Source organism: Dendrobates tinctorius, unplaced genomic scaffold (assembly GCF_039654945.1).
Source record: "Dendrobates tinctorius isolate UK_male_01 unplaced genomic scaffold, ASM3965494v1 ptg000065l, whole genome shotgun sequence".
Classification (NCBI taxonomy): domain Eukaryota; kingdom Metazoa; phylum Chordata; class Amphibia; order Anura; family Dendrobatidae; genus Dendrobates; species Dendrobates tinctorius.
In genome coordinates this window covers 14,139,463-14,160,895 of record NW_027361733.1, presented here as the reverse complement: position 1 = coordinate 14,160,895, position 21,433 = coordinate 14,139,463, and the positions used below count along the sequence as shown (strand labels likewise).

Sequence of the window (21,433 nt, the reverse complement as noted above, 5' to 3'; positions counted from 1 at the left end):
GAGACTGACAGACAGAGGTAAGACTGAGTTCAGACAGAGACACAGGGACAAAGACACAAGGACCAGGATATTCTGCCTCCTGGCAGGCGGACAGAGAACAGACAAGGCACTGGAACAAGACTCAAGGGCCAGGATATTCAGCCTCCTGGCAGGCGGACAGAGAAATGCTAGGCAAGGTACCAAGACACAGGAATACGCAGTAAGAGCCTTCAGAGAAGGCAAGACATAGGACAGGGCCTGGCTGGCTCAGTAGCAAGGAGCTAACTGAGTTTAGACATTGCTCAGGCCAAGGTCAGTGGGTGTGGCAAAACTAAATAGTCAAGGGCTCTAGGTGATTGGTAAGGGACACATTACACAGGTGCACCCTGACTGCATAAGAACCAGAGAGTTCAGGCGCCGCCCCTCTATACACACAGTCAGGAAACATGGAGAGCAAGCAGGAAAACAAGAGGCATAGCACCTGGAGCTCAGGGCTGGCAACAGACAGAGTTCACAGTATGGCTTGAAGCAGAAGGTAAGTTGGTGTGCGGGAATGGAAGGCCTTGCAGTGATGCCAGCAGGGTTGCTACATAGCGACAGTTCATGCCAGGTTTCCTGCTTTGAAAACCAATAATTGAAGGTCACAAACGAATTAGGGAGTATACTGGTTTTGTCAGCCAGGTATTGCGTGACCATCTTTAAAAACGTTTTTCTCCTAGTCAAAAATACTCAGTCATCAGGGTCTGGATGCTGGGATGGTGTCATGAAATTGGCCCAGTCCTTTGACAGTGTATGCCTGCCTCTGCTGTGTATCACCCTCACCTCTCCTCTTTGGTTGGGCAAGGAAGCTTGTCCCCTGCTGCTAGCGTTGTCTGATGGGAATTTTTTCAACATATTTTCCATAATGGCCTTCTGCTGTTTCACCATTTTAATAGACCCTCCACCTCAGGAAAGAGAGATGCAAGGTTCACCTTGTAGCATGGGTCTAGCAGGGTGAACAACCATTACTGTTTTTTCACCAAGATGAATGTAATTCGACAGTCATGGGAAGGTCAACAGTACATAAAGTCTGACAAGTGTCAAGGTCCCTACAGCCAACACTTCCCTTTCTCCACCATGATTACTACTCTAGCTCCTTCTCTGCTATCTCTCCTGCACATTCCCCTCTTCAGCCCATCCACACAGGAGAGACGGGACGAAGCTTGTGTGAGTACCAGCCTTTGTTGCGCTCCTGTCAGCTCCTGTTCCTCCTACTTCACAGCCTTCACATCTTCCTTGTTGCCCAATCCATGCTGAGCAGATGAGATGGGACTGGGCTGGGTAGTATTTACCTGTCTCATGTCTTCTTCTATCTCCACCTGGTCCGAAGGCAAAGCTTCATGTTACTTGTCAGCAGCGACTGTTTAAGTATTCACAAAAGTGGAATCATTGCGCAGATGATAGTATCATCACCAATCACAATCTTTTTTGAGTCCCCAAAGTCTTGGAGAACCGCGCAAATGTCAGACTTCCATGCCCACTCCAGTTGTTATGTGTGAAGGCTGACCAGAATACTGATGAGTGTGTCGCAGCTGGTATTCTACAACTGGCCTCTGCTGCTCACAAAACCTTGCCAGCATGTGCATTGTGGAGTTCCAGCAGGTGGTGACGTCGCACACCAGACGGTGAGCTGGCACTTGCATGCGCTGCTGCAGCAGTGTCAGAGCGGCAGCAGTTGTAGCGGATTTGCGGAAACTGGAGCTCATGCGGCGTATCTTGACCAGAAGCACTGGCAAATCTGGGTAGGTTTTCAGCAACCGCTAAACTACAAAGTTGAGCATGTGGGCTGTGGGTCAAGCATAGTTTGTGTGTGAGATGTGTGTGAGCTTGCCAAGCTTCATAGTCACCATCAGGTTACACCCATTGTCAAACACGACCAATAGTTAGTATAAAGGAAAAAGCCCATTGAAAATGGAGTCAATTAGTTTTATAAACAAAAATGTCAATCACTTAATAATGAAGAGTTGTACAAATTTGACAAACTCTTAACAGACTTTATGCTTCTATTCAGGGGTGAAACTACTGAGGTCGCAGCTGCGACGGGGCCCTGGAGTGGTTAGGGGCCCGCCCAGTCCAGCAAAGAAGCAGCCGGCTTCATGTGGGACCTGGTGTTGTGCATTCTCTTGATATGACTTCTGAGTCAGGGCTCACTCTGGTGGTTACTGCGGGTAGTGGAGCTGGCCGGGTTGACAGAAGTCTGCCACCTGATGACGATGATTGGAAGTCAGGGGTTACTGACTGGGAGGATATAAGTGAGCAGGCTTCCCTCAGTTACTACTGGTGATTGACTTCTTCCTGTGCATTTTGAGGTCTGCTGTCTCCTGCCTGATCCTGCATTTTTTAGTTAAGCTGTTCATTTGCATCTGATCTGGTTTTGCCTCTTTCTGCTTTGCTATGAGGGTTCAGCGTGTTCCCTGCTGGGGCAGTGCTGGACCCCGCTCCATATGTTACAGCTTGTGTCAGTTTGTTCAGTCTCCTGTTATATTAGTCTCTTTTGCTTTGCTGCTAATTCACACCAGAATGCTGATACAGTGGGGGAGAGGTCGTGAGACCTCAGTGTTTTTTGTACATCAGATGTTTTGGATTTTTTAGGGTTTTTTGCGTGATTGCAGACAGTGTCTTTCCTTTCCTCCTATCTAGACAGTTTGGGCCCCATCATTTGCTCAGTCCACTTTCTGCCTGTGTTTGTGCCTCATCTTGTCTCACCGACAATATATGTTTGGGGCTATCTATTTCTTTAGGGTTCTACTCCAGGGCAGTTTAGATTTCACCTTTCTTGCTTTAGGCATAGTTAGTTCTCCGGCTGTGCTGAGGTGTCTAGGGCATCGTAGGTCTGCCCCACAGCTACTGCTAGTTGTGCTGTTAGGATTAGGGGTCTGCAATCCGCTAAGTTACCAACCTTTCTGGTTTCCTGGTGGCCTAGCCTATTCCTGCCATCCTCTTCGGTGACCTATTCATAATACCTGGGCTTCCATCACGCCCTGTGCCCCCTCCTCCAGCATGGACTCGGTTATTCCTCCCCTTGAGCTCTGCACGCCACCCCCAGTGTCTCAGGTGATGGACGATGAGACCTGCTGCCATTACTCTCAGTGACCAGTCACATGGAGCTCCGTGACTACAGAGTGCAGGGGGAAGGCACACATTCAGGAGCGCTTGATTGCTGTTCTGTGCCCCCAGGACCTGTGATGAGGTCACAAAAGGGGAGGAGTCAGGGATCACAAGATCGGGGGCCTCAGTGTCTGCAGGACTCTGCTGTGCTGGATGTCATCGTGCTGATTGGGGTAAGATGTGTGGGGTCAGGAGGGGTTTACAGGGTGGATGTAGCAGAGTGTACAAGGTGTACGGAGTGGAGATGTGTGTGTACAAGGTGTACGGAGCAGAGTCGCGTGTGTACGAGGTGTACGGAGCAGAGGTGTGCGTGTACGATGTGTGCGTGTACGAAATGTGCGTGTATGAGATGTGCGTGTACGTGTGTACGAGGTGTATGGAGCAGAGATGTGCGTGTGCGAGGTGTGCATGTACGAGGTGTACAGTGCAGAGATGTGCGTGTACGAGGTGTGCATGTACGAGGTGTGCGGAGCTGCGCGTGTACGAGGTGTACGGAGCAGAGCCGCATGTGTACGAGGTGTGCGTGTACGAGGTGTGCGGAGCCACGCGTGTACGAGGTGTGCGGGGCAGAGATGTGCGTGTATTTTGGCATGATGGGGGCCCCATTTGAAAGTTCGCACCGGAGCCCATAACTTTGTAGTTACGCTACTGCTTCTATTCCTTAACAATTACAAAGATCCCTGTTTGCTCTCAGTGAATGTAGCATTTATACTATCCAAAATTTGTGGGAGCATGTGTGTAGGAGGCACTGTGAAGGCATCATACTCTGTGAGTGTAGGAATCACTGGAGCTTCATACTGTATGTAAGGGGCATTGTGACACTATTATACTGTGTGGAAGCTAAAAAAAGTATATTTGTTCCTCTTTGTTGTCTTTCAAAGTTATGAGGCATGTCACTACTGTCTGCAAACAAGGGTATGTGATATCACTACCGCACAGATATAATATTCATCATACTCTATTCACATAATGGTGACATCTACTCTGAGAATTAAACGGAATATTTGGCTTTGTTCACACTTTGTAGTCACATTGTTTTCTTTGGAGGGTTTTTTTTTTGCTGCAATTATAAACCATAAAGTTTTTACTGCAATTTTGAAAAATCACAAGAAACTGTAATGTATGAATACAGCATTAATGTGTAAAGTTACAAGTTAATCACATGCTGCTCTAAAGACACGAGATAGAATATACTGTACATACATAATCTAGTGCCTATTTCAATTCATATCATAACAGTGTTATCTTTTACCACCACCTCCTGGCCATTTGCAGTATTACGGCATCATTTGCTGTGACAAATTAACACTTTATGCTCATGAAGCTGAGCCACATCATAGGATTTTTGTGGCATACAAAATATGCAGATTACAGTGATAACTTTTTGAGTGTACGTAATGTAAAAGATGTGACCTGCAGTCCTATGTAACACCAGAGATAACATTGTGATACCTCTATAAGTACTGATTATATAGTAGTTGTTACATAAATATTTCACACATTTACAGAATCTACACAAGTTACAAACCACACTGGGGTATTCTTTCTGTCCCTTATCTAATACAAAGTTTTATCCTTCCTAGCATAAATACAGATACAGTGATATTTAACCTTTTGCAGGAAAAAGAGGAAATGTTCCAGCTTTTGGTAAAATTTTCAGAGTTTTCAATCTTGATAAAGAACAACCGTGTTCGAAACACGTCACTTGCTCCTGTTCCAGTCCATTATATTTTTAGTAACAAACAAGGAGAAAGGTCCTCCAATTAAAATAAAAAATCATATTTTTATTAGAACATATAACATGGAGTAAAACAGAATCGGCAAACCATACATGAAATGACAGTAAAACACACAGTCTCTGGGTGAAAAAACACTTATTCATAAATGAAGTAAAATGCAGTTTTACATATAAATATATAATCTGGCAACAAATAATAATATGTATCTCTCACAGAGCACATGAAAAATGTATGTACACGAATATGTTGTTGGAAAAAAAGTTTTTATATATTACATAGCATACATTGGTCTTCGGACATTGCTGGTTTCTCACATTTAATCCTCCTTCATGAGGAAACTAATCCACAGTATAAAATTATAAAAAATATTAATTGACTTTATGGGAAGAGGACAAATGTGAGAAATACATCTCATACATCAAAAAACTACATACATAAGCACTCCAAATGATACTAGTTTCTCACATTAAATCCCTCTCCTAAAGGGAAATATCCCATAATACAAAATACTAGTGGAAATATATTATAAATGCATTAGGAGAGGGATAAATGTGAAAAAAATATATATGCCTCATGGCTCCAATGATGGCACATTAATGAAAGTTATTACCAGAAAAGGATCACCCAGGGTCCCCCTGACGCGCGTTTCGATATAGATACAGTGGGGCAAAAAAGTATTTAGTCAGTCAGCAATAGTGCAAGTTCCACCACTTAAAAAGATGAGAGGCGTCTGTAATTTACATCATAGGTAGACCTCAACTATGGGAGACAAACTGAGAAAAAAAAATCCAGAAAATCACATTGTCTGTTTTTTTTTCGTTTTATTTGCATATTATGGTGGAAAATAAGTATTTGGTCAGAAACAAAATTTCATCTCAATACTTTGTGATATATCCTTTGTTGGCAATGACAGAGGTCAAACGTTTTCTGTAAGTCTTCACAAGGTTGCCACACACTGTTGTTGGTATGTTGGCCCATTCCTCCATGCAGATGTCCTCTAGAGCAGTGATGTTTTTGGCTTTTCGCTTGGCAACACGGACTTTCAACTCCCTCCAAAGGTTTTCTATAGGGTTGAGATCTGGAGACTGGTTAGGCCACTCCAGGACCTTGAAATGCTTCTTACGAAGCCACTCCTTCGTTGCCCTGGTGGTGTGCTTTGGATCATTGTCATGTTGAAAGACCCAGCCACGTTTCATATTCAATGGAAGGAGGTTTGCACTCAAAATCTCACGATACATGACCCCATTCATTCTTTCATGTATCCGGATCAGTCGTCCTGGCCCCTTTGCAGAGAAACAGCCCCAAAGCATGATGTTTCCACCACCATGCTTTACAGTAGGTATGGTGTTTGATGGATGCAACTCAGTATTCTTTTTCCTCCAAACACGACAAGTTGTGTTTCTACCAAACAGTTCCAGTTTGGTTTCATCAGACCATAGGACATTCTCCCAAAACTCCTCTGGATCATCCAAATGCTCTCTAGCAAACTTCAGACGGGCCCAGACATGTACAGGCTTAAGCAGTGGGACACGTCTGGCACTGCAGGATCTGAGTCCATGGTGGTGTAGTGTGTTACTTATGGTAGGCCTTGTTACATTGGTCCCAGCTCTCTGCAGTTCATTCACTAGGTCCCCCCGTGTGGTTCTGGGATTTTTGCTCACCGTTCTTGTGATCATTCTGACCCCACGGGGTGGGATTTTGCGTGGAGCACCAGATCGAGGGAGATTATCAGTGGTCTTGTATGTCTTCCATTTTCTAATTATTGCTCCCACAGTTGATTTCTTCACTCCAAGCTGGTTGGCTATTACAGATTCAGTCTTCCCAGCCTGGTGCAGGGCTACAATTTTGTTTCTGGTGTCCTTTGACAGCTCTTTGGTCTTCACCATAGTGGAGTTTGGAGTCAGACTGTTTGAGGGTGTGCACAGGTGTCTTTTTATACTGATAACAAGTTTAAACAGGTGCCATTACTACAGGTAATGAGTGGAGGAAAGAGGAGACTCTTAAAGAAGAAGTTACAGGTCTGTGAGAGCCAGAATCTTGATTGCTTGTTTCTGACCAAATACTTATTTTTCACCATAATATGCAAATAAATGAAAAAAAAAACAGACAATGTGATTTTCTGGATTTTTTTTTCTCAGTTTGTCTCCCATAGTTGAGGTCTACCTATGATGTAAATTACAGACGCCTCTCATCTTTTTAAGTGGTGGAACTTGCACTATTGCTGACTGACTAAATACTTTTTTGCCCCACTGTATCTTCCTCAGAAGATTTTTTTTTCTCTCAACAGCACTCAAGGGAACAGCTCCACAAGTTGAAGATTCAGAAGATGGAGCAGGGTCCTGTGAAGCTGGTGATATCTTGGCACCATGTACTGACACACCTTCTGATGGAGCCCCATCTTCATCAGCTGCAGGAACATCTGTTTCTGCAGCTGATGAAGCATCGGGTTCCTCATGAGCTAGTGGACCAAAAAATCCTGCCTTTCAGGTATCTGGAGAGACAAACAAAAAAAAAACAAAAAAGAAACACCAGGACACCATCTTGAAGGCAACATCTGAAACGCTGGATTTGATTAGAAAAACGATCACTGAGGATGTTTGATTTCTTTGGAATGACAATAGCCATTAAAACTCGAGCACTGACACCGGAGAGGCAGTCGATCTTAATGACCATGGTGCAGATGTCACTAACTGCTTTACAGGACCCTGCTCCAATTGCTCCCTATAACAATATCTTAATGGGCGTTTTAGGCCTGTTCCACCCAACACCAACCACCCAACAGCAACGAAAAGTGGAGTACAGGCCACCAATGAACCACCAAAATTACTATAACCAGTCTGACTCTGGCAGCTCCCAGGCAAACTATCCCTATACCCCAGAGTACCAGTATCTGCCATCATTTTTCAATGGTCACCATAGTATTTTTGACATTAACTAGACATGGTGTACGTTTATAACACCTTGCCCGCTTCCACACAATAATCCAAAAAAATGTTCTTGTTGCCTCAAAATGTCAGGTTTATTGTTATTAAAATCAAAATATATTTGGGAGTATTTCTGTTTGGATATGCCAACAATGACATTGAATTTATATATTTTTTTCGAAATAAAAAAAAATTTCCAATTTGGTTTGTTTTTTTTGAGTTGACATTAATGTAAGTCTGATAGAAAATCCCTTGATCTATGACTATGTCATGGGTCGAGTATCACAGGACTATGGGATGGAGGATCAAAGTGATGGTAGATGGAGCAGGAATTCTAGGATTTCTAGGCACTGTACTGTGTGAAGGCTTGGAAGAATGAAAATTTGTTAATTTAAACAGAAAGCAATCGTACACCGGCAATTAAGAATCCAACTTTTTTTTATTGATTAACAAAACATTAATTTTTTTTGTTTTACTTTTCCGAAAAAATATTCATAACATTTACATATTACTTGAGGGGTCCTTAGTTTGTGACACTCAATCTTCTTCCATCTTTCACTGCTGTTCAGGCTGCCCAACACCAGCACAGGAGTATTGCCAATGCACGGCACCTTCTGGACTCATAAAATAGCCAGTAAAAGTTTCTCTCACACGCACACCAGAGTTGGATAGTCTTGCCAGACCCACATTGCGCAGAGGATTACATTCTGGCTGCTGGTACTCCAAATCTATGTCTGAGCTGTACTCCCGAGCATAGTTATGGAGTACACAGCATGCCTTAATCACAGCGTCAACGGTGTCTGGATCCAACTGGATGGCAGTGTGAAAGATCCTCCACTGACTAGTCATGATCCCGAAGGTGCATTCCACATATCTGAGTGCACGACTCAGCCGATAATTAAAAATCCTCCGCCGGTCATCCAGTCCCCTTCGTGGGTATGGACGCAGCAGGGTGGTCATTAAGGGAAACGCCTCATCCGATACCATCACAAAGGGCACTGGATCTGTGGAACCCGGCAAAGGTCTTGGGGCTGGGAGCGTTCCGCAATCTTGAAGAATTTGCTGACCAATCTGTGATGATCGCAACACACGAGAGTCCCCAGTACTGCCATAGGCACCAACGTCGATGGCAACAAATTTTTAATGTGCATCAGCCACCGCCATCAGGACCACCGAAAAATACTTCTTATAATTAAAGAAGCGTGATCCTGATCGTGGTGGCTGCTGAACCCTTACATGAAAGAGAACCCTACATGAACCCTACAGAAAGAGAAGAAATTCGAAGTGCACCTGAAGAAACAGAGGAATGGAGACATGTGACCCAGAGAAGCAGGAGGATCAGGAGGCAGTCAGCACCCATACTGCTCAGAAACCAGTACCAGGCTCTCACGCAGGAAAACGATGAAGAAATACATCAGGATAAGACTTTGCCAACAAACAGCAACCTTGTACGCCTTCAGAGTCCTCCTGGATGGAGAAAGAAAAATGTTGTGAAGAAGAAACGGAGAGTGGTGGTCATGGGGGATTCCCTGTTGAGAGGAACAGAGGCCGCTATCTGCAGACCGGATATAACTTCAAGAGAAATGTGCTGTCTTCCAGGTGCAAAAATTAAAGATGTGTCTGACAGGATATCAGGACTCTTCAGACCTACAGATGACTACCCATTCCTGCTACTACATGTGGGGACAAATGACACCGCAAGAAACGACCTGGAAACCATCTGCAGAGACTTTGAAGACTTAGGCAAGAAAGTGAAAGAACTGGGAGCGCAGGTGGTCTTCTCTTCCATCCTCCCAGTGGATGGCCATGGAACAAGGAGGTGGAATAAGATTCTGCAGGTGAACAACTGGCTACGTCGATGGTGCCGTCAGCAACGATTTGGATTTCTGGATCACGGAGTGAACTACTTATACGATGGACTACTTGCTAGAGATGGGGTGCACCTTACGAAGACTGGAAAGCAGGTATTTGGAAGTCGCCTTGCTACACTTGTAAGGAGAGCTTTAAACTAGAACAACATGGGAAGGGAAGCAAAAGACCAGAAAAAGCCATACACCTGACAAATGCTACTGAGAACTCTGCTATTAGAAGTGGAAAGGAAGAACAAAGACGAATGAATCTAATTAAAAAAAATATTGGAGAAAGAGAAACCAATCACAAACTAAAATGTTTCTATACTAATGCACAAAGCATGGGCAACAAACAAGGAGAATTGGAACTACTAACACAGGAAAAGAAATATGATGTCATTGGAATCACTGAAACTTGGTGGGACAATACACATGATTGGAATACAAGACTAGAAGGATACAACTTATTTGCAAGAAACAGACTTGATAAACGAGGAGGGGGTGTCGCATTGTATGTTAGAAATGCGTATATCTGCACAGAGATTGAAGCTTCAGAGACTGGGAGTTCTGTGGAAACTGTTTGGGTAAGAATACAAGGACAGAACAATGGAAAGGACACCATTGTAGGCATTTACTACAGGCCACCTGTGCAAGCTGAAGATATGGATGAACTCTTTATGCATCAAATGGCCAAGTTCTCCAAAAAATATGACATAGTTGTCATGGGAGATTTCAACTATCCAGACATTTGTTGGGAATCTCTCTCAGGCAAAACTAACAGGTCAAGGAAATTCTTATCCTCTCTTGCTGACAACTTTATCTTCCAAAAGGTAAAGGAGAAAACAAGGGGAACTGCTACCTTGGATCTAATCCTTATAAACAGGGAGGAAATGGTTGAGGAGGTAAAAGTGGCTGGGACCCTAGGAGGTAGCGACCATGCTTTTTTAGAATTTTGGATAACTAGAGGTGGAAGACCTGTGAAGACTCAGACGTCAAGGTTAGATTTCAGAAAGGCAGATTTTAAGGGATTCAGAAAGAGAATTGGAGGGATCCAATGGCTGGATATCCTTAAAGACAAAAATGTCCAGGAAGGATGGGAAATCTTGAAAAATGAAATTCTCAAAGCACAGTTGTTAACAATTCCGAAAAGAGGGAAGAATAGGAAGCATTTAAGGAAACCAGGATGGATGAACACAGAACTTAAGCACATGCTAAAAAGGAAGCAAAAAATGTTTATAAAATGGAAAGAAGGAGGCATATCTAAAGAAGAATATAATGCTGTCTGCAGAACCTGCAAGGCACAAATCAGATTAACTAAAGCTGAAAATGAATTGAGGCTTGCAAGAGATGTCAAAAGCAATAATAAAGGATTTTGGGGATATGTCAAAAGTAAAAGAAAAGTCAAAGATGCTATAGGATTTTTACAGGATGAAAATGATGAAATGGTAAGACAGGATGTTGAGAAGGCTGAACTTTTAAATTCCTATTTTGCATCTGTTTTCTCTCAGAAAGGAAATGTAACATCAACTGTTATTCACTGTCCTATTAAAGGAATAGAAGAATCCAGGATATCTATAAACAGAAAGATAGTGAGGAAACACTTAGCTAACCTAAATGTATTCAAGTCTCCAGGTCCAGATGAATTACACCCCAGAGTACTGAAGGAGATAGCAGAAGAAATTTTTGAACCCCTCTCCATAATCTTTGAAAATTCTTGGAGAACAGGAGAAGTGCCAGAAGACTGGAGAAGAGCAAATGTTGTTCCTATCTTCAAAAAGGGGAAGAAGGTGGACCCAGGCAACTATAGGCCGGTGAGTCTGACTTCTATACCAGGAAAGATCTTTGAACAAATTATTAAACAACATGTATGTCAATACCTGGATAAGAATGAAGTGATTAAACAGAGTCAGCATGGGTTTGTAACTAATAAGTCATGTCAGACTAATTTAATTTCCTTCTATGATGGTATTACTGATTGGGTGGATCAAGGAAATGCTGTAGATATAGTATATCTTGACTTCAGCAAAGCATTTGACAAAGTCTCTCATACAATCCTTATTGAAAAAATGACTAAGTATGGAATGGACAAGGCAACTGTTAGGTGGATTCATAACTGGCTTAGTGATCGGACCCAAAGAGTGGTCGTAAATGGCTGCACATCCAGTTGGAAGAATGTCTCAAGTGGGGTACCACAGGGCTCTGTCCTGGGCCCTGTATTGTTCAACATCTTTATCAACGATTTAGATGAAGGAATTGAGGGTAAACTGATTAAATTTTCTGATGACACAAAGCTAGGAGGGATAGCTAATACTAGAGAAGAGAGAGAGAGGATTCAAAAAGATTTAAATAAACTGGAGAAGTGGGCAGCAACTAACAGAATGGTTTTTAACAGGGAGAAATGCAAAGTACTACATCTGGGCAATAAAAATGAAAAAAGCATATATAGAATGGGAGGAATAGGGCTAAGTGACAGCACATGTGAAAAAGACTTGGGTATACTAATAGTGTGAGTCAACAGTGTGATGCAGCAGCAAAAAAGGCAAATGCAATTCTAGGATGTATTAACAGAAGCATACAGTCTAGATCACGTGAAGTAATTATTTCCCTCTACTCCTCTTTGGTCAGACCTCATCTGGAATATTGTGTCCAATTTTGGGCACCACATTTTAAAAAAGACATCAACAAACTGGAGCAAGTTCAGAAAAGAGCGACCAGAATGGTGACCGGTCTGCAAACCCTGTCTTATGAGGAAAGGTTGCAGGATTTGGGAATGTTTAGTTTGCAAAAGAGAAGACTGAGAGGAGACTTAATAGCTGTCTACAAATATCTAAAGGGCTGTCACATTGTAGAAGGATCAACTTTATTCTCATTTGCACAAGGAAAGACTAGAAGCAATGGGATGAAGCTGAATGGGAGGAGACACAGATTAGATATTAGAAAAAACTTTTTGACAGTTAGAGTAATCAATGAGTGGAACAGGCTGCCACGAGAAGTGGTGCGTTCTCCTTCAATGGAAGTCTTCAAACAGAGGCTGGACAGACATCTAACTGGGATGATTTAGCGAATCCTGCTTTGAGCAGGGGGTTGGACCAGATGGCCCAGGAGGTCCCTTCCAACTCTACGATTCTATGATTCTATGATTCTATGTTTACCATCAACTGCACCTATGCAGTTTGGGAAATTGGCCACAGACTGAAAGCCTGCTGTGACCTGCAGCCAAGTCTCCTCGGTTGGGAAAGGCATCACCATGGGCGCAGTTTCTGCCAGATCACGTTACATGTGCACCTGAAAATTTGAGAGATGGTGGATTTACCAACTCTAAATTGGAGGTGTAAGGATGTGTAGCTCTCTCCTGTGGCCAAAACTCTGCAAAGAAAAAGAAAAAAAATATTAGAAATGTGACCAAACATGTAATTAAACGTGTTTTACATATCCCGATCTAAGAGACACCATGAAAAAATGTACAAAAGATATCCACATCCATCTATGTGTCAGTGTGTGTGCGGCAGATATATGTCAACCGTCTGCTGCCCATGCAGTGTATCAATCCCACATGGATGACTGCCAGGGAAGAAGTGCAACAGGAAGCAAAGACACGGTGTCAGGTAGTGAAGAAAAAGCCCATTATTCCCTGATGGCAATGAAATCTGGCAGAGAAGGGGAGAATGATGGCAGCATCTTCAGCACCTGATATCAGGGAACAGCGCTTTATGCAGCGCTTCTTCACCTGTGCAATGCGTGTCACACAGAGGACATCAATGTGTGTTGTCTGCTGTGTCCACATGTGCGTGACACTTTGTGGACCGTGCAACTGTTCTAAATCAGACATGTCAGTGTTTTTTACACCCAGACAGACGGGCCACAAAAACAGGCCGACATGTGCATAGACCCATTAATTGGAGTGGGTGTACGTGTGTCAGTGTCTCAGGTACATGTGAAAACTTTCCTCAAATGGACCTGACACACTGATGTGTGAAAGAGACCGAATCACATACAAACAAAAAACTATATACAGTGGGGAAAAAAAGTATTTAGTCAGTCAGCAATAGTGCAAGTTCCACCACTTAAAAAGATGAGAGGCGTCTGTAATTTACATCATAGGTAGACCTCAACTATGGGAGACAAACTGAGAAAAAAAAATCCAGAAAATCACATTGTCTGTTTTTTTTTCATTTTATTTGCATATTATGGTGGAAAATAAGTATTTGGTCAGAAACAAAATTTCATCTCAATACTTTGTGATATATCCTTTGTTGGCAATGACAGAGGTCAAACGTTTTCTGTAAGTCTTCACAAGGTTGCCACACACTGTTGTTGGTATGTTGGCCCATTCCTCCATGCAGATCTCCTCTAGAGCAGTGATGTTTTTGGCTTTTCGCTTGGCAACACAGACTTTCAACTCCCTCCAAAGGTTTTCTATAGGGTTGAGATCTGGAGACTGGCTAGGCCACTCCAGGACCTTGAAATGCTTCTTACGAAGCCACTCCTTCGTTGCTCTGGCGGTGTGCTTTGGATCATTGTCATGTTGAAAGACCCAGCCACGTTTCATCTTCAATGCCCTTGCTGATGGAAGGAGGTTTGCACTCAAAATCTCACGATACATGGCCCCATTCATTCTTTCATGTACCCGGATCAGTCGTCCTGGCCCCTTTGCAGAGAAACAGCCCCAAAGCATGATGTTTCCACCACCATGCTTTACAGTAGGTATGGTGTTTGATGGATGCAACTCAGTATTCTTTTTCCTCCAAACACGACAAGTTGTGTTTCTACCAAACAGTTCCAGTTTGGTTTCATCAGACCATAGGACATTCTCCCAAAACTCCTCTGGATCATCCAAATGCTCTCTAGCAAACTTCAGACGGGCCCGGACATGTACAGGCTTAAGCAGTGGGACACGTCTGGCACTGCAGGATCTGAGTCCATGGTGGCGTAGTGTGTTACTTATGGTAGGCCGTGTTACATTGGTCCCAGCTCTCTGCAGTTCATTCACTAGGTCCCCCCGCGTGGTTCTGGGATTTTTGCTCACCGTTCTTGTGATCATTCTGACCCCACGGGGTGGGATTTTGCGTGGAGCACCAGATCGAGGGAGATTATCAGTGGTCTTGTATGTCTTCCATTTTCTAATTATTGCTCCCACAGTTGATTTCTTCACTCCAAGCTGGTTGGCTATTGCAGATTCAGTCTTCCCAGCCTGGTGCAGGGCTACAATTTTGTTTCTGGTGTCCTTTGACAGCTCTTTGGTCTTCACCATAGTGGAGTTTGGAGTCAGACTGTTTGAGGGTGTGCACAGGTGTCTTTTTATACTGATAACAAGTTTAAACAGGTGCCATTACTACAGGTAATGAGTGGAGGAAAGAGGAGACTCTTAAAGAAGAAATTACAGGTCTGTGAGAGCCAGAAATCTTGATTGCTTGTTTCTGACCAAATACTTATTTTCCACCATAATATGCAAATAAAATGAAAAAAAAACAGACAATGTGATTTTCTGGATTTTTTTTTCTCAGTTTGTCTCCCATAGTTGAGGTCTACCTATGATGTAAATTACAGACGCCTCTCATCTTTTTAAGTGGTGGAACTTGCACTATTGCTGACTGACTAAATACTTTTTTGCCCCACTGTACTTACCGCAAGGTGATGAGCAGCCTTTCCTCAGCAGTGATGGCCTTCCTCATTATGGTATCCGCAAAGGTCAGATGTGGTGATAATATTTCTAACAATCGGTCGAATGCCGGGATGGACAGCCGACAGAACAAGATTAATTTGTCCGGAAATCTGAAATTATAAGATGAAAAAAATGGTTAGTTGCTGTTTATAATTTTTTAATAGACGGATTAAAGATATTTTGAACTTACCTCCTCAAATCTTGGTAAAGGACATAAAAATGCCCCTTCTCCTGTCGCTCAGCTACAAGCGGGTGCAACCACATTCTTCTGTTTCGCTTTCTCCTTCGTCGCTCCTGCAACTAAAATATAAATAAATGTTAATGACAAAAAACACTTAGGCGATGTGCACACGTAGCGTAATAGCTGAGCAAAGCTCAGCGCAAATTAATAAGCTCCCACTGCTGCCTATTCTGCATCTGTCCTAAAAGACAACATATTCGAAAAAATCCAAACAAAAAAGTATTATTTTCACCTTCCAATGGCCCCCAATAGACTCAACGGCGCTCACGGCATGTTCAGCTCCCAATTCTTTTTTAAAAATTGATCTGAGATGACGTGACGCTTGCAAGAACACGATGTCATCAGAGCTAATTTGCACATACCATTATGGGAACGGAAGATGCCGGGAGCGTGGTGACAGGCTGAAAGGACTCCGTTGGCCACCGGAGGGTGAGTATATCCCTATTGTTTTTTTTTTTATTCTATTGTTTACTGGATTATGTTATCCTGGGCCTGGAACACAGTATCCACTACTCCAGACCCTGGGTACCATCCGCACATGAAGCACTAAATTTACGTATGGTGGCCATAGCCGCATGCGTAACGTGATCGTTTCAATATAATAATAATAATAATAATAATAATAATCTTTATTTATATAGCGCCAACATATTCCGCAGCGCTTTACAGTTGAACAGTTTCAAACACAACAGTCATAAGTAACAACGTTAACAATACAATAATTAAAGCGAAATAAGACGACCCTGCTCGTGGAGCTTACAATCTACAATGAGGTGGGGGGGATACAAAGCACAGGTTTGTATTTACAATGATGTATTTACAATGACGGTCCAGCCATCTTCAGGGGGTGGGGGTTAGATGGAGATAGTGAATGGGCTTCACACACACAAACATGACTTTGATTACTGAATGTGATAGGCCGCTCTGAACAAATGTGTTTTGAGCGAGCGCCTAAAACTATGCAAATTGTGGATGGTCCTAATATTTTGGGGTAGAGCATTCCAGAGGATTGGCGCAGCACGGGAGAAGTCTTGGAGTCGGGAGTGGGAGGTACGGATTAGGGCAGAGGTTAGTCGAAAGTCATTTGCAGAGCGCAGCGGTCGGTTAGGCCGATAGACAGAAATGAGGGAGGAGATGTAAGGGGGTGCCGCACTGTGGAGAGCTTTGTGGGTGAGAACAAGTACTTTGAATTGTACCCTGTAATGAATTGGCAGCCAGTGTAACGACTGGCGAAGAGCGGACGCGTCTGAGAAACGATTAGCCAGATGGACAACCCTGGCTGCTGCATTAAGGATAGACTGGAGAGGGGAGAGTCGAGTGAGAGGGAGGCCAATTAATAGAGCATTACAGTAGTCTAGGCGGGAGTGGATCAGGGCGACAGTGAGAGTTTTTGTTGTTTCCATGGTGAGAAAAGGGCGGATTCTAGAGATGTTCTTTAGGTGTAAGCGGCATGAGCGGGCAAGAGATTGTATATGGGAGGTGAAGGAGAGATCGGAGTCGAACATAACACCCAGACAGCGCACCTGCAGACAGACAGTCAGTGGCGTTCTGTAGTACAGCGGAGGTAAGGTCAGGGGATGATGTGTACAGTTGTGTGTCATCAGCATAAAGATGGTACTGAAAGCCAAATCTGCTTATGGTCTGTCCAATTGGGGCTGTATAGAGAGAGAAGAGAAGGGGGCCAAGGACTGAGCCCTGAGGTACCCCAACAGTGAGAGGAAGAGGAGATGAAGTGGAGCCAGAAAACAGAACACTGAAGGAGCGGTCGGAAAGATAGGAGGAGAACCAGGAAAGAGCAGTGTCCTTAATGCCTAGTGACTGGAGCCTAGAGAGTAGGAGAGGATGGTCAACAGTGTCGAAAGCTGCAGAAAGGTCGAGAAGAATGAGCAGAGAATGGTCACCATTACGTTTTGCTGTCAGAAGGTCATTGGTCACTTTGATGAGTGCAGTTTCAATGCCCTCCTATTGCAAAGTTATCGCCACCATTATGCTAAAGAATGATCATGCTGCATATTTTGCCACTATCAATGTGGAATACCATAGGAGTGCATAGGCATTTTTTTAAAGAGGTTGTGCGGAAACTAAAAATACATGTAGTGTCTAGGGCGTCAGGGCGCACACCGGTAAAATGCGCAGGGCACAAAACTGCTGATGAACGCGTGCAAGCGCTAGACCCTGCGCCCGCCATGTTAAAGATAGGGGGACCATTGCACATGCAACCAATAGCGCACGATGCACTGTGCGATAAAACGCTAATGTGAAACCAGCCTTACCTCCTCTCTGTGGCGATTAATGTTTTGCAGCATAAACCACATCAAAAGGATTCTATATGGTCTATATGGCAGGCATCGCTGTTTGATCTGGTTCTCGGGCCGCTGGGCGGTATTCTGGGCGCTCCAATGCTGGATGTTTGTGCTACTCATACTTGCTTTCGGATAGCAAAATGGAGAAGGGGGGTTGGACAAGGAAATGACATCATCTTTTTTTTTTTCTCAGTCAAGTTTGACAGACTTTATGTATGTTTTTTTGCTGTGAAAAACGCTGACAAAACTGCACCAAAAACGGCACTCAAAACTGCAGAAAAACCGCACCAAAATCCCCAAAACCGCACAAAAAACCGCTCATGCGTTTTCTGGCTAGAGCTGTGGTTTATTGAAGAAAAAAACCGCAGCAGAATCTGCAGCGTGTGCACACACCCTAAGCTTCACAATGGGGAAAAAAATTCCTTCCCGACTCCACATACGGCAATCAGACTAGCTCCCTGGATCAACGCAATATTAAGGAAGCTAGTGTATATACCCTGTAATATTATACTTTTCAAGAAAGGCATCCAGTCCCTTCTTAAATTTTAGTAGGGAATCACTCATTACAACATCATATGGCAGAGAGTTCCATAGTCTCACTGCTCTTACAGTAAAGAATCCGCGTCTGTGAGTATGCTTAAACCTTCTTTCCTCCAGACATAGAGGATGCCTCCTTGTCCCCGTCACAGGTCTAAGAGTGAAAAGATCATTAGAAAGGTCTTGGTATTGTCCCCGCATATATTTATACATTGTAATAAGATCACCCATAAGCCTTCGATTCTCCAAACTAAATAACCCCAAGTGTAATAACCTGTCTTGGTATTGCAAACCCCCCAGTTCCCTAATAACCTTGGTCGTTCTTCTCTGCATCCGCTCCAGTTCAGCTATGTCTTTCTTATACACTGGAGACCAGAACTGTACGCAGTATTATGTGTGTGGTCGCACTAGTGACTTATATAGAGGTAAAATTATGTTCTCCTTATGAGCAACTATGCCTCTTTTAATGCATCCCATTATTTTATTTGCCTTTGCAGCAGCTGCCTGACACTGGCCACTAAATGTGAGTTTGTCGTCCACCCATACATCCAGGTCTTTTTCAGTGACAGCTTTGCTGAGTGTTTTACAATTAAGCACATAATTATACATCTTGTTTGTTCTACCCAAGTGCATGACCTTACATTTATCCCCATTAAAGCTCATTTGCCATTTATCAGCCCAAGCTTCTAGTTTACATAAATCCTCCTGTAATATAAAATTGTCCTCTTCTGTATTGATTACCCTGCAGAGTTTAGTGTCATCTTCAAATATTGAAATTCTACTCTCTATGCCTTCTACAAGGTCATCAATAATTATGTTAAAAAGAAGCGGGCCCAAAACTGACCCCTGTGGTACCCCACTGCTAACCGTGACCCAGTCCAAGTGTGCTCCATTAATAACCACCCTTTGTTTCCTATCCCTGAGCCAGCTCTTAACCCACTTAAACATATTTTCCCCTATCCCCTTTGTTCTCATTTTATGTATCAACCGTTTGTGTGGCACCGTATCAAAAGCTTTTGAAAAGTCCATGTACACCATGTTTGTGAAGTCTAAGCAATCTATTACCCCAATGCAGATTTTAAGTATGTCAATCAAACACAAAACCCAACAGTGTTTAAAAACAAGAACTCAACGAATTAGAGACTTCCAGTAAATCAGGTTTATCAGCAGATGATGTCTATCCCAACAGCTGAGGTATTCTGACCTGTTATCTTTCACAAGACATCAAGAAATACCACAGCAAACTGTTTGAAATACAAACTATACAAGCCCTACAAAAGCAACAACAAATACCAATGACAGCGCTACAGCGGAAAGTAAGATCGGGGATTGCAAGTTCAAGTACTCAAAGGAGATTACAAAACAAATTATACAATACAAAAATATTGGATTAGAACTTGGATAGCGCTGGGCAGCCCGCCTGATCTAATAGTATGGGTATCACTAATAGGCTGTTAACCCGGATGCTGTGCATTATTATTGTGTGAACAGTTCCACATTCAAGTCTCTATTGTGCAATAACATACTAAGTAGCCACCCCTTTCATTAATTGGTAGGCCATGAGTGGTTGTTCCATCAGTATTTTTGCACCTGTGTTACTACCATGTTAACTTCATGGGCCTGCTGCATTCTGAGAGTGCATTTATCTGGTGGCCTGCGCAGGTAAACATCACTGACTTTTTTCTGCTGTTTTTCAAATTTTAGGAGGATTTATAGTCCTCTTTTAGTCGCTTTGTTGTTTAGTGATAGAACTCGCAAGCGTGGGGACCCTTGACGTGGGTTGCGAGCTTGCATATGTTGGCCAAGATATCGACTAATACATCACATATTTTATATGTATTTTTTTGCATTTTAAATTTCGGGGTGCAGCTAGGCCCATTTGGGCTTGTAATTTGTGGTGCCTGTTCACATGGGATGCATTTGGATAGAGCTGGGCAGCCTGCCTGATCTAGTAGTATGGGCGTCACTAATAGGCTGTCAAGCTGAATGCTGTGCATTACCATTGTGTGAACAGCGTTGCATGCAAGTCTCTATTGTGCAATAACATACTAAGCAGCCACCCACTCCATTGGTAGACCATGAGTGGTTGTTCCATCAGTATTTTTGCACCTGTGTTACTACCATCTTAACTTCATGGGCCTGTTGCATCTTGAGAGTGCATTTGTCTGGAGGCCTGGGCAGGTAAACATCGCTGCCTTTTTCTATTGTTAATACAAGAATATGTATAAAAATACTTCAAGAAATTGCAAAAGAAAATATAAAAACTTGAATAAAACCCATTTTTCATCATTAAAAATTAAAAAATAAAAGTCCAATCTAGCGAAATATAAAACTAATTAACCTGTACAGTAAAAGCCGTAAAGAAAAAAAAAAACAACTCCATAATTGTGGTTTTGGGGCACTACACCACCAAAAAACAAACTAAAAAGCAATACACTCAAAATTAGTATTCATAAAGCAATCAACTTTTTCCACAAAAAACTTGTGTTTTTTAAAAACGTAGAATGAAACCTTTTTTTAATAAAATGTTGGTTCCTCTTATAATCCATGCGTCTTATTGCTTACTGGAGATGGTGACTGTGGGGAAGCAGCGTCCCAGGGTCGCTGCTGGAGGAGGCAAGACTGACACGTTGTTGCAGGCCGCAGGCTGGAATGAGGGAATGTTCTGATGTGCGCAACTGCAGGTGAAAATGGCTGCAGTGCTCTGTGGGCGGGGAGCTCCACCAGCATTTTGTGAAAGCTCGGAGTCCCTCCGCACATCCATTACTGCAATGCGGTGGCCTCCAAGAAAATGGCTGCCAGGGGCGGCGCATGCTAAGACTGAGATTTGGGCAATGAGATCTTGGGAAACGAGATCTCGTCTTCTGTATGTAATTCCTGGTAGCTATGCTTTATAACTCAATAACGCAGAGTTCTACAGGTGGCTGCAGGGGACGGGTGTGTGGGGAAGGAATGCCAATTCCGATTGTGTGCTCGGCTAGGCTCAGAGATATTGCAATCTTTTATTACTGGTAATTTTCTAGTTTTAATATCTCAGAGCCTTGTGCTGGT

The 21,433-nt window shown here is 43.1% G+C and overlaps 1 protein-coding gene across 1 annotated transcript in view; it reads left to right on the top strand.

Annotated features, from left to right (window-relative positions):
- The first annotated feature begins 423 nt into the window (after positions 1-423).
- BCAS1 (brain enriched myelin associated protein 1) overlaps positions 424-21,433 on the top strand; it is a 210,741-nt gene continuing 189,731 nt past the window's right edge. The window contains exon 1 of the mRNA XM_073580628.1: positions 424-514. The gene's annotated coding sequence lies outside the window, so the exon portion shown is untranslated. The remainder of the gene's footprint in view (positions 515-21,433) is intronic.